This window comes from Pleurodeles waltl, chromosome 1_2, assembly GCF_031143425.1.
Source record: "Pleurodeles waltl isolate 20211129_DDA chromosome 1_2, aPleWal1.hap1.20221129, whole genome shotgun sequence".
Lineage (NCBI taxonomy): Eukaryota > Metazoa > Chordata > Amphibia > Caudata > Salamandridae > Pleurodeles > Pleurodeles waltl.
Window position 1 is genome coordinate 1,276,477,633 of NC_090437.1, and position 14,212 is coordinate 1,276,491,844.

At 47.2% G+C, this 14,212-nt stretch overlaps 1 protein-coding gene across 6 annotated transcripts in view; it reads right to left on the reverse strand.

The window, feature by feature from the left end:
* Nucleotides 1–14,212, reverse strand: part of LOC138250237 (uncharacterized) — a 72,938-nt gene that overhangs the window by 17,966 nt on the left and 40,760 nt on the right. The gene's annotated exons all lie outside the window — the stretch shown is intronic.

Genomic DNA, 14,212 nt, shown 5'->3' on the forward strand with positions numbered 1-14,212 from the left:
AGAATTCTCACGCTTCCAGCGGGAAGGAAGAGTTCTTTTAAGGTTGCAAAAATGTTGCAGTTTGTTAACAGTGCGGCTGTTCTCGGGAGTTTCTTGGTCCTTGGAGTTCAGAGCAGTCCTATGATTCCTCAGAGGTCGCTGTTCCCCCCTGGGTGTGTCGCTGTGCAGGTTGTCTGAGTCTGGAGACAGGCCGGTAGTGCTGGTGCCAAGTCAGCTCTCGTCTCCGCTGTCTCTGCGGGGCTTCCAGGTCAGCAGTCCTTGTTTCAGGTTGCAGGAATCTGAATTCCTGGGTTCAGTGTCACCCCCTAAATACTCAATTTGGGGGTGTTTTTAGGTCTGTGTGGCAGTAGCCAATGGCTACTGTCCTGGAGGGTGGCTACACCCTCTTTGTGCCTCCTCCCTATTCATTTGGGGGAATCCTACAATCTCAAGATGGGGGATTCCTAAAGGCACAAGTCACCTCAGCTCAGGGCACCTTAGGTGCTGTCCTGACTGGTGACTTGCTCCTCATTATCTCCTCCAGCCTTGCCGCCTAAAGTGGGGGCAGTGGCTGGATTTGCGGGCATCTCCACGTGGTAGGATGCCCTGGGGTGCTGTAACAAAAGGCATGAGCCTTTGAGGCTCACCACTAGGTGTTACAATTCCTGCAGGGGGAGGTGAGAAGCACCTCCACCCAGTACAGGCTTTGTTCCTGGCCACAAATTGACAAAGGCACTCACCCCATGTGGCCAGAAACTCGTCTGGTTGTGACAGGCTAGCAGAAACTGTTCAGCCTAGCACTAGGAGTCGGACTGATATTCAGGGTGTATCTCTAAGATGCCCTCTGGCTGTATTTTACAATAAATTGAACACTGGCATCAGTGTGCATTCATTGTGATGAGACGTTTGATACCAAACTTCCCAGTTTTCAGTGTAGCCATTATGGTGCTGTGGAGTTCGTGTTTGACAGACTCCCAGACCCTATACTCTTATGGCTACCCTGCACTTACAATGTCTAAGGTTTTGCTTAGACACTGTAGGGGCATGGTGCTCATGCACTTTTGCCCTCACCTGTGGTATAGTGCACCCTGCCTTAGGGCTGTAAGGCCTGCTAGAGGGGTGACTTAACTATGCCACAGGCAGTGAGAGGTGGTCATGGCACTTTGAGGGGAGTGCCATTCCGATTTAGTCATGTTCTCCCCACCAGCACACACAAGCTGGCAAGCAGTGTGCATGTGCTGAGTGAGGGGTCCACAGGGTGTCCTAAGGCATGCTGCAGCCCTTAGAGACCTCCCAACAGGGCCCCTGGTACCAGGGTACCATTTACAAGGGACTTATCTGTGTGCAAGGGCTGTGCCAATTGTGTGAACAAACGATACAGGTTAGGGAAACACAGGCGCTGTGTCCTGTTTAGCAGGGTCCCAGCACACTTTCAATCTTAACTGGCATTAACAAAAGGCAACAAGTCAGGGGGGTAATCATGCCAAGAAAGGCATTTCCTCACCCCCACCCCCACCAGGCAGGTCTTATCCTCCAAACCCACCCTTTCTGCCATCCACATAATCAGTAAGAGCACAGCTGAAGCCAGATGCTTCTCTTACCTTGTAGCACAACCAATAAACACACTTCCACTCAAACTCAGACATGCAGCCTCACTGAACCAATTCACAAAGGATCTAAAAACATGGAGCGGCAAGAGTGCAGCATGTCCACAACAGCAAGTTGAGCCCGCATGGCTTTTAATCCACCCTTTAAAAGTGTCCGATTGAATGACTGATGTTTGCAAAAATGAGCAAGTTACTTACCTTCGTTAACGCTTTTTCTGGTGGATACACTAGCTACCTGTGGATTCCTCACCTAATGAATTCTCCCCATGAGTAGCATTCAATGGAAACTTCTTTCCAGCTCTGCTCGTCGGCGAGGAAATCACAACTGCCCGACTCCACGCGGCTCCGCCTGATGTCATCGAGGCAATAAGAAGTCCTCGCCGGCGTGCTGATGTCAGTTTACGCAATTTTTGACGTGCCTCTGAGACGAATAGATAAACACTGACATTCCAAACACTTCATATCTGTAGCTAGTGTATCCATCATAAAAAGCATTACCGAAGATAAGTAACTTTCTCTTCTGACGGATACAACTACCTGTGGGTTCCTCACCTAATGAATAGAGTCCCAAAGCAGTACCACCTCTGAGGAGGGTGTCCGTCTGGTCATACCAAGAAGTCCTGCAGCACAGACCACGCAAAATGACCATCCCGCCTCAACTCTGAATCCAAGCAATAATGCTTAAAAGGTGTGGAGGGAAGACCACGTCGCAGCCTTACAAATGTCTGCCACTGGAAAACCTCCAACCAGGGCAGATGTGGTAGATTTAGCCCTGGTGGATTGGGCTCTTATACCCTCAGGAGGATCTTTCCTCGCTAATGAATAACATATCTTAATACAAAGAACGACCCACCTGGATAGCGTTCGTTTGTGGACGGCCTTCCCCTTCCTCTTCCCCACGTATCCGACAAAGAGTTGGTCATCCAAGCGGAACTCTCTCCTCCTGTAAAAGCTGAGAGCCCTCCTTGGGTCCAGTCGATGGAGCCTCTCCTCCTCCTTAGATGGATGTGGAGGAGGGTAGAATGTCGAGAGAGTGATGGACTGTCCCAAATGAAACTGAGTCACTACCTTGGGGAGGAAAGCCGCCCTGGTCCTCAGAACCACTTTGTCCTTATGAAAGGTTGTAAAAGGTGGGTGAACCGAAAGAGCTTGAAGCTCACTCACACATCTGGCCATCAGAAACAGTCTTAAGAACTAAGGGCCAGATGTACCATCATGGCCCATTGCGATTCGGTAATAGCGATTGTTAAGAAATCGCTATTACCGACTCGCAAAGGGCCATGTATCACATTTGCGAATCGGTAATAGCGATTTGTTCAAAATCGCATATGCTATTACCGAATCGCAAATTGCGATACAGGCCCCATTTACAGCTATGGGCCTGTTGGCCCATCGCTGGGAATATTTTGCATTTCCAAAATTGCAATTTCTGAACCAGAAATCGCAATTTTGGAAAAGCAAAAGGCCAGGGTGCTGGGGGCCTAAGGCCCCCTCTCCTGCACCCCAAAAACTTTTTTTTCAACATGTAAGGTACACACATGCCAAAAGGGCATGTGTGCTTTACATGTTGAAGTTAAAAATGCAGTTTAACTGCATTTTTAAATTTTGCACCAGGTTACCACCTGGTTGCAAAGCATGGTATTTTGCAAGTGCAAAATGCCATTTTTGGAAAAATCGCAATTTGCGATTTTTTCCAGAATAGCCTTGCAACCTAGAAATTGCGAATCGCAAATTGCGACTCGTAATTTCCAGGTCGAAACGCAAGAAATCGCTATTTTAGCGATTTCTTAGTTGTGGTCTGCGAATGCATTTCATGCATCGCAGACCACGGTTTTGCATTCGCAAACGGCCGATTTTACCGTTTACGAGTGCAAAATAATTTTATACATCTGGCCCTAAAAATCTTAAAGGGCAACAATGAAGTGGCTCAAAAGGTGAGCCCATCAAAAAGGTTAACACCAGATTTAAATTCCACTGGGGCATTATAAACAGAGTGGGAGGAAACCTATTGGTAAGCCCCTTAAAAAACCTTAACACTAAAGGGGATTTGAACAAAGAGGGTTGATCAGGAAACCATAAGAAGGCCGAAAGAGCCGAGAGATAGCCTTTGATAGTGGCCACAGCGTAACCTTGCCGCACTAACCACAAAGCAAACATCAATATATCTGAAAGTTAGGCACTTAAGGGATTAATTTGTCGCTCTCCACACCAATGAACGAATTTAGCCCATCTGCCCGCATAGACAGACTTGGTGGCGTGTCGCCGGGGCGATAAAATAACTTCCACCACAATCGATGGGAGAGAAAACCCCCCCAATTATTATTATTTTTTTTAAAGTCGGGTTGCTCCGTTCAATCTCCAGGCATGAAGGTGCAGGCTCTGGAGGTGGGGGTGTAGAACCCGCACCTGCGAGAGGAGGTCTGCCCTGAAAGGGAGACGCAGCGGAGGGCACGGTCAAAGTTGGAATTGGTCTGCGTACCACACCCTTCGTGGTCAATCCTGAGCTATTAGTATATCTTGGGCCCGATCTTGGAAAATCTTCCTCAGAACTCGAGGAATCAAGGGTATGGGGGAAACGCGTAAAGCAACTGACCGTTCTTGTACATCTGAAACACGTCCCCCAACGTTCCCTGCATCGGATACTGAAGGCTGCAGAACGACGGGCAGTGCGCGTTCTCCCAAGTGGCAAATAGGTCTATCTGGGGAAAACCCCACATCGGAAAGATGTCAAGAACCAGATCCGGATGAAGACGCCACTCGTGATAGTCTGAGAAGAGCTGACTGAGACTGTCAGCACGCACGTTTTGAACCCTGGCCAGATGGTTTGTTATTACGCAAACTCGATGGTCCTGTGTCCAGGACCAGAGCCGCAGACCCTCTCTGCAGAGAAGGTACGACCCTACTCTTCCCTGCTTGTTGATGTACCACATCGCTGTTGTGTTGTCTGTCAGGACTTGAACCGACTGAACACGAAGGGAAGGGAGGAAGGCCTTAAGGGCCAAACGAATCGGCCGCAATTCCAGCAGATTGATATGAAAAATCTGCTCCACTGGAGAACAACAACCCTTGATCTCCAGGTCCCCCAGATGAGCACCACACCCCAAAGTGGAGGCATCCGTTATCACTGTGGTCACTGGAGGTGGCAGCGAAAACGGCTTTCCTTGAGACAGGTTGCTGACCGCAGCCCACCATCGAAGATCCACCGCAGTCTCTGGAGATCCTTATTGACTCCTTGAGATCCCCTTTGTGCTGAAACCACTGCTTGCGGAGACACCACTGAAGAGCCCTCCTGTGCAAGCGTGCATGAGTTACCAACAAAATGTAAGAAGCGAACAAACAAAGCAAATGAAGGACTTTGAGGACTGGAACAACCGCTCCTACTTGAAACATTGGAATCAACGCCTGAATGTCCTGAATTCGCTGTGGCGGAGGAAAGGCCCGATTCAATGTAGTGTTTAGTACTGTCCCTATAAACAGGAGGCGTTGAGAAGGCTCCAGGTGAGACTTTGGCACATTTATCGAAAAGCCCAGACTGAACAACAACTGGGTTGCCAGCTGCAGATGATGCAACACAAGCTCCGGAGACTTGGCTTTGATCAACCAATCGTCCAGGTAAGGGAATAATGCTATCCCTTTCCTTCTGATGTCTGCTGCAGCCACCGCCATCACCTTCGTGAAGACTCAAGGTGTGAAAGTAAGACCAAAAGGAAGGACTGCAAACTGGTAGTGTTGCTTGCCTACCACAAAACAGAGATACTTCCTGTGTGACTTGAGAATGGGAATATGGAAATAAGCATCCTGCAAGTCGACAGACACCATCCAATCTTCCTTGTTCAATGCCATAAGTACCTGCACTAGAGTCAGCATTTTAAATTTCTCCTGCTTGATGAACCAATTCAAAATACTCAGGTCCAGGATAGGTCTCAAACGTCCATCCTTTTTGGGAATCAGAAAGTACCTTGAATAACATCCCTGACCCCCCCCCTCTCCTGCGCAGGAACCAACTCCACTGCACCTTTTGACAATAGGGACAGAACCTCCTGTTCTAGCAACAGGAGATGATCTTGTGAACAAAAGGAAGGACGGGGAGGGAAGGGAGGAGGAATCTCCCGAAAGGGAAGGGCATATCCTTTCTTTACCACCCTGATGACCCAGGAATCGGATGTTATCGACTCCCACATGGGAATAAAAAGAGACAACCTTCCCCCTACCGGAGAGACACAGTACTTGATGGAGAGAGGACTAGGGCTGCTTTCCCTGTTGCATCCCCCCTGAGGAAGAGGAAGGGTGCTGCTGCTGTGTGACCCCTCTAGTGCGGACTCTACCCTGCCCCCTAAATGATCTATAAGGGAGGCTTGAAGACTGCTGGACTGCTTGCTGCGATCTCCCACGAAAGGAAGCCCCTCGTCCAAAAGCTTGCAGCTGCCTAAAGGACCTAAAAGGGGTCTAAACAGCCTGTAGGCCCAAGGATTTAGCAGTGGCTCTACACTGCATAAAGCTCTCTAACGCAGAGTCAGCTTTAGTGCCAAATCATTTAGCCCCATCAAAAGGAAAGTCTAAGATCGTGGCTTGAACATCCAATGAGAACCCAGACGTGCGCAACCAAGCATGACGCCTGGTGGCGATAGAGGTTCCCGTGGCTCTAGCAACAGAGTCAGTGGTGTCCAGCCCTGACTGTATGACCTGCGTAGCTGCTGACTGGGCATCCAAGAGGAGACCATGCAAGTCTTGAGGCATGTCCGGCAATGCTGCCTTTGCCGCATCCATTTTCGCGTGAATGTATCTGCCTAGGATACACGTAACATTAGCTGATTTCAATGCCATGCTGCACGAGGAGAAAATCTTCTTGGCCGACTGCTCCATGCGCTTGGACTCCCTGTCAGATGGTACACCAGGGAAGGAGCCAGGAGTAGACCGTAACGAACAGGACGCCTGCACGACCAGACTCTGGAGACGGATGCTTCATAATAAATTCGGGGTCTCCAGGTGCAGACCTATACCGTCTGACCACCAACCTGCTGACTGCCGACGAAGAAACCGGTTTCTTCCACACCCCTCAAATGGGACCCATGAGAGCTTCATTAAATGGTAACAGTGGATCCGCAATGGCCGTGGCAGGATGAAGCACCTCCGTCAGGATATTGGTTTTAACCTGTGCCATAGGAAGGGGGAGTTCCAAGAAAGCAATTTGGCCTCCAGCCCCGCAGTCAACAGAGTGTACCGACGTCGGAGAGTGGCACCGAGAAGGCGTCATCACAGGATCGCCAGATCCTCCAGACGCCGGAGATGGATCCATCAGCGCTGTGGATCCACAACCTGCATCCATCGATGCCATTCGGCCCGGGACTCCATCTCAGACACCAGCATTGAATGTCTCTCTCGACGTCGACGGCTGCACTGCCAGCACCGGCGCCGGGCTAGTGTCTCCTGCCGGACAGAATGGCATAAACGGCATCGTCCTGTACGGAGCCAGAACGCATAAGTTAAATGCCAAGGGACCAGCCGGCGCACCACCTCCCAACGCCATGTTCTGAAAAATAGTAAACATGGCATTAAGAAATGCCGCTGGATCCGTCCCCGGAGCCGGGAAAGCATGATACTCTTGAGGAGCTGGTACCGGCGCCGGACTCGAATCCTGAGCTCCTGGATGCCCCGGAGAGGCATGTTCACTCTGAGTCTCCACTACCTCAAAGACAGACAGCGGCGGAGAAGATTGCGGAGTCAATGGTTCAGGAGCCACCATCTGGCTGACCTCCCAGGACTTATGGCGTCGGGGAGACTGAGACCTCGACTCCGACCCGCTTCCTCTGGATCGACGCCTGGACTCACGATGACGATGCTTCTTGTGACTCGACTTCGACGATGATCTATGGTGCCTTTTTTTCTCTTTCTTAGCTTTTGCAAAAAACCATTTAGCCTCGCGTTCTTTCAAGGCTTTAGGGTTCATTTTTTGTCATGAACCACATTCCTGGATGTCATGGTCCGAACTCAGGCACCATAAACAGTCGTTATGGGGGTCAGTAACCAACATCCGACCTCCACATTCCCGGCAAGGCTTGAAGCCTGACTTCTTCAGGGCCGACATTGACACAAACACAAAGTGTCCCTCCGAACACCAAACGATACAGGTAGCTGGAAAAGTAACAGTTATCGAAGGCATGGAAAAAAGGGAACTGACGTCAGCATGTCGGCGAGGGTCTCTTATTGCCTCGATGACGTCATGCGGAGCCGCGTGGAGTCGGGCAGTTGTGACGTCCTCGCCGACGTGCAGAGCTGGAAAGAAGTTTCCATCGAATGCTAAGCATGGGGAGAATTCATTAGTTGAAGAATCCACAGGTAGTTGTATCCATCAGAAACTTTGATTACTGAAAAACGTTTTGCCTAACAATAGCTTTACAAGTATGATTATATACAAACATAAAAAAAAAAAAAGAAGTTTTACCTAGAAGTTATTTGGAAAGATTATCAATACATAACTCACCCACTGTTCAATATCAACAGTCATGTTTGGCCAATAGAAACGGCTGCCAATACTCTTTTTGGTTTTGGTAATTCCAGAGTGACCTCCAATTAGTGAAGAATAGAACTGCTGAAAAATTTGTTTTGCAAATTCTTCACCAACGATAACTTGTGCCTTCTTCCCTTTCCCTACAAAGAACAACTTTTCACCTTATTTGCCCAAAAAAAATTAGACCGTTTAAAGTGAGATTTCTATGTATTGCGGATGTTGTACGTAAGATACAATAAAAATTATTTTATATATATATGAAAAATGTCATTTACCCAGTGTACATCTGTTTGTGGCATGAGACGCTGCAGAGTCACATGCTGTGCATTATCCTGCCATCTAATGTTGGGCTCGGAGTGTTACAAGTTGTTTTTCTTCTAAGAAGTCTTTTCGAGTCACGAGATCGAGGGACTCCTCCCCTTTCGGCTCCATTGCGCATGGGCGTCGACTCCATCTTAGACTGTTTTCCCCGCAGAGGGTGAGGTAGGAGTTGTGTATATAGTAATAGTGCCCATGCAATGGAGTAAGTATGTATGTACATAATGCGTCTAAAAGTGATATATATTTACAAATGTACAAGTTTTATCAACATATAATATATATGTAGGAAGTTCGCTCTGTATGCACTATTTTAAAGTAAGGAATAGTATGCACAGAGTCCAAGGGTTCCCCTTAGAGGTAAGATAGTGGCAAAAAGAAATAATTCTAATGCTCTATTTTGTGGTAGTGTGGTCGAGCAGTAGGCTTATCAGAGGGTATATATCCTCGTGACTGTCCCGTGACTGAGGTCAAGTTTTTTTTTTTTTTAAAAGACTACCAATAAATTTAAAAATGCGCATGCACAATACAACAATCCTCGTGACTGTCTGTCCTGTGACTGCAATCCTCGTGACTGGGATGGGGAGCGTCAAGAGGCAGTACACCGTGACTGAGGACAAGTTGTAAATGAAAAGCGCATGCGTGAGACAAGTTTGTAAATGAAAAGCGCATTCGCTTGAAAGTGCTGTCGACGGGGTGCGCTTTCGGACAATGAAATTGGCAAAATCATGAATGCGCATTCGCACGGCCATGCGCATGCGCAGAAACCCCAGCCGATCCGAAACAGACGGGGAGCAGCCAAAGACAGAACACCCATACTACACATAAACAATACATATATGCATGACTAAGTTCAGCTGCTAACTGTATATCAACTATATTGATAGCATACTATATGTGAGTTATACTAGGTATGATGATGTACCTCAACTAACCAGTACATCACACTTATTTTGTGTGTTTCACCTACATACCACAAATGTCCGTAATACACATGAAGGTCACTCCTTTACATGAAACAAACATTTATGGGACAGATGTAAGACAATACAAGATCGTATACATGCTCTTAAAAATGGCCATTTCATTTGGGAATCCTAGAGAAAATTTGTTATGGCCCCAAGTAACAGAGATGGTAGGTTAGTGTACAATAGACCCTGTGCAAGAATAAAAATTATTAGGCACGCCTTCTGAGTTCCAGTAGTACAGGGCTGCCCTTTGATGCCAATTATATTTGGGCTGGTGGTAGAGGGTGTTATGGAATGGATATTGGTGGATGTGCAGATTTGAAGATATATCTATCTACCATATATATATATATATATATATATATATATATATATATATATATATACACACACACACACACATATACATATACATACACATACTGTACACACACACATATATATATAACAGACACATTCTTTATACAAATAGAAGCGCTGGTGAACACCCTGTTATGGACGGGTAAGAAGCCAAGGGTGGCTCTGTATTTTCTCCAGGAGTATAAATATAAAGGCGGATAGAGCTACAAAACATTCGCAAGTATTATGAGGCTGGGCAGGTTTGTGTAGTTATTCAATGTGCATATGCCCAAGTGGAAAGAAAACCATTTTGGGCTGACCAACAATTTCTGGGTAAAAAAGCGATCCTACTTTGGCTGTACAGGTGTAAACTGGAATTGACTCTCTCTCCAGGCAAGGAAGGAAGTTAAATAATAAATAATATAGCTAAGTGTACCCGATGGATCCTGGGAAACACTGTTATGGGAGGGCTTTAGGCTCCCAAAGTTGGTGACTCTGAAGGGGGTTTTGTGGTTGGAACCATAGGCATCTTAACTCTGGCACACGTTTGGAATGACAATGGAGTACTCACCTTTGCACATATACAAAAGGAATATTGGATCACCTGCCATGCAATGGATGAAATATGCCCAACTAAAGGCATATCTTCATCAAAGCACCCTCAGAAATGTAGAGATGCAAGAGTAATTCTTTGCAGAGATGGGATTGATGGATGGCCCAGTAAAGGAGAAACTAATTTCCCTCACATACAGGACATTAATGAGAAACAACCATCACCCTTGGTGGAAGCACAAGGCAGATGGGTGCGAGATTGTGAAGAAATTAGTGACAACGACTGGTGTAAATCACTCGTGTTGCTGGTAGAAGTGGACACACCAGCGTCTCTGACTAATTGATTTTCAAATCCTACAGTCCACTACACCCGTAGGCCACTTTACGGACTGCGTAGAACAGTTCAAACAATGGCGCTGAGCAATATTGTGCACCTTCAATAAACACAATTTAAACAGGGTCGTAGCTTGGTCGGTTAGAGGGGGTTCTACAGTTTCTATGACAATCCAGCTGGCATATAAGGCATCTACCAAGCCCCACAACTCTTAATGTGGCAGATCCAGTGTGGAAGGATGCCACAGCGAGGCTGGAATGAGGCCCATAAGATTTAATCATAGGAGAAGCAGGGTGCATGAGAGTGGTGTATGTGGCAGTGGAAGGGGAGAGGAATGCACATTGGTGGGAGAGAAAACAATATTTTGTAAAATAAATAGTTTTGACTACTCTCAAAACAAGGAGGAATAGTGTGTGCGCATTGCTGCCTGTGTGCAAAAAGTGCTGGTGAAATCACCTGTACAAAACATTTACATTTCTTAGGGGAGTGTAACACCTCAAACACCCCCTGTATTTAAATGAACAGTAAAGTCGTGAATTCAAAAAGCCACAGTAAAATTTCACATTCATACGGTCATGACAATTTTTAAAATCTATGTTTTTAATTTGTTTCATTGTTCCATTTTTTCTCCCCCATAAAAGTCACTCATAAATACACTGAATTTTTTACAGGTGTGTACTTTCAGGCCTGGCCCGCCTAAGGATCCAGACAGCAAGACCCTCAGTTACTGTTGCTGAATGATGAGAAAATAGGCTGCGGCATGACCAACAACGTGCGTCTGTCAGGCTGTTGCCCTATGGTACACCCTACATAGATGCCAAGATTTGAGATAGCTGGATTTTAATATAGATTAACTGTAACAGTTCAAAAGTCATCCATATAATTACATTATGCAAGCGTCACATACAGCAACAATAACCAAAGGTCTTGCTGCCCCCGTGATAATTAAACAGGGTAGGTCTGAAAGTACAGACTTGTAAAGACGATGGCCTGCCCTGTATAATGAACAAAACAGTTAGCAGTAACATTTGTGCATCACTGTACAACTGTGTGCCTGGCCACCCATGAACATTTATCATTGTGATCGCTCTGCCTGTAGGGTGACCACCCGTCCGTAACAGACGGCATTTGTCCATAATTTTAGCCTTTCACCAGAAGGACACCGAAGACAGGGTGAAGTTACAGGTAGATTAGTTTCCCGAGCTGGATTGAAAGACAGGGAGTCTCCTGTGCTCGGAGGGAGGGGCATACATAAAAGAAAAGGCGTTCTTAAAAGGGTATGTCCCCTAAAGAAATGCAAATGTGCAAAATGGTAAATCTGCAAATGTAAAGGGGCTTGAAAACCTGCACTGACTTTAAACAAAAGAATTCACTTAAAGCTTTCTGATGGCAAAGATTTTTTCTTTTAAAGAGGTACCTTAAGGGTGTTCCAAGGTGAGCTGTGGAGTGTGTGCTTTTAATGGAGTGTTATAAAAAAAGTTAGTGCTAGGTATAAACTGTATATTATTCAAATCTGTATTTGATAAGCACTTTTTAATATTTAACCAAAATGTATTTGCACATTTAGTAGCAGCCTATGATGTAATTTATATATGTAGGAGGCTGGACTGGCTTGTAGTGAGTACCAAGGGGTACTTGCACCTTGCACCAGGCCCAGTTATCCCTTATTAGTGTATAGGGTGTCTAGCAGCTTAGGCTGATAGATAATGGTAGCTTAGCAGAGCAGCTTAGGCTGAACTAGGAGACGTGTGAAGCTACTACAGTACCACTTAGTGTCATATGCACAATATCATAAGAAAACACAATACACAGTTATACTAAAAATAAAGGTACTTTATTTTTATGACAATATGCCAAAGTATCTTAGAGTGTACCCTCAGTGAGAGGATAGGAAATATACACAAGATATATATACACACTAGCAAAAATATGCAGTATAGTCTTAGAAAACAGTGCAAACAATGTATAGTTATAATAGGATGCAATGGGGAAACATAGGGATAGGGGCAACACAAACCATATACTCCAAAAGTGGAATGCGAACCACGAATGGACCCCAAACCTATGTGACCTTGTAGAGGGTCGCTGGGACTATTAGAAAATAGTGAGAGTTAGAAAAATAACCCTCCCCAAGACCCTGAAAAGTGAGTGCAAAGTGCACTAAAGTTCCCCTAAGGACAAAATAGTCGTGTTAGAGGAATAATGCAGGAAAGACACCAACCAGCAATGCAACAACTGTGGATTTCCAATCTAGGGTACCTGTGGAACAAGGGGACCAAGTCCAAAAGTCACAAGCAAGTCGGAGATGGGCAGATGCCCAGGAAATGCCAGCTGCGGGTGCAAAGAAGCTTCGACTGGACAGAAGAAGCTGAGGTTTCTGCAGGAACGAAAAGGGCTAGAGACTTCCCCTTTGGTGGACGGATCCGTCTCGCCTTGGAGAGTCGTGCAGAAGTGTTTTCCCGCCGGAAGGACGCCAACAAGCCTTGCTACACGCAAATCGTGCGTTTGGCGTTTTTGGACGCTGTTGGGGCCCAGGAGGGACCAGGAGGTCGCAAATTGGACCTGAAGAGAGAAGGGACGTCGAGCAAGACAAAGAGCCCTCACTGAAGCAGGTAGCACCCGGAGAAGTGCCAGAAACAGGCACTACAAGGATGCATGAAACTGTGCTCGCCGAAGTTGCACAAAGGAGTCCCACGTCGCCGGAGACCAACTTAGAAAGTCGTGCAATGCAGGTTAGAGTGCCGTGGACCCAGGCTTGGCTGTGCACAAAGGATTTCCGCCGGAAGTGCACAGGGGCCGGAGTAGCTGCAAAGTCGCGGTTCCCAGCAATGCAGCCCAGCGAGGTGAGGCAAGTACTTACCTCCACCAAACTTGGACTGAAGAGTCACTGGACTGTGGGGGTCACTTGGACAGAGTCGCTGGATTCGAGGGACCTCGCTCGTCGTGCTGAGAGGAGACCCAAGGGACCGGTAATGCAGCTTTTTGGTGCCTGCGGTTGCAGGGGGAAGATTCCGTCGACCCACGGGAGATTTCTTCGGAGCTTCTGGTGCAGAGAGGAGGCAGGCTACCCCCACAGCATGCACAAGCAGGAAAACAGTCGAGAAGGCGGCAGGATCAGCGTTACAGAGTTGCAGTAGTCGTCTTTGCTACTATGTTGCAGGTTTGCAGGCTTCCAGCGCGGTCAGCGGTCGTTTCCTTATCAGAAGGTGAAGAGAGAGATGCAGAGGAACTCGGCTGAGCTCATGCATTCGTTATCTAAAGTTTCCCCAGAGACAGAGACCCTAAATAGCCAGAAAAGAGGGTTTGGCTACTTAGGAGAGAGGATAGGCTAGCAACACCTGAAGGAGCCTATCACAAGGAGTCTCTGACGTCACCTGGTGGCACTGGCCACTCAGAGCAGTCCAGTGTGCCAGCAGCACCTCTGTTTCCAAGATGGCAGAGGTCTGGAGCACACTGGAGGAGCTCTGGACACCTCCCAGGGGAGGTGCAGGTCAGGGGAGTGGTCACTCCCCTTTCCTTTGTCCAGTTTCGCGCCAGAGCAGGGGCTAAGGGGTCCCTGAACCGGTGTAGACTGGCTTATGCAGAATTGGGCACCTCTGTGCCCAAC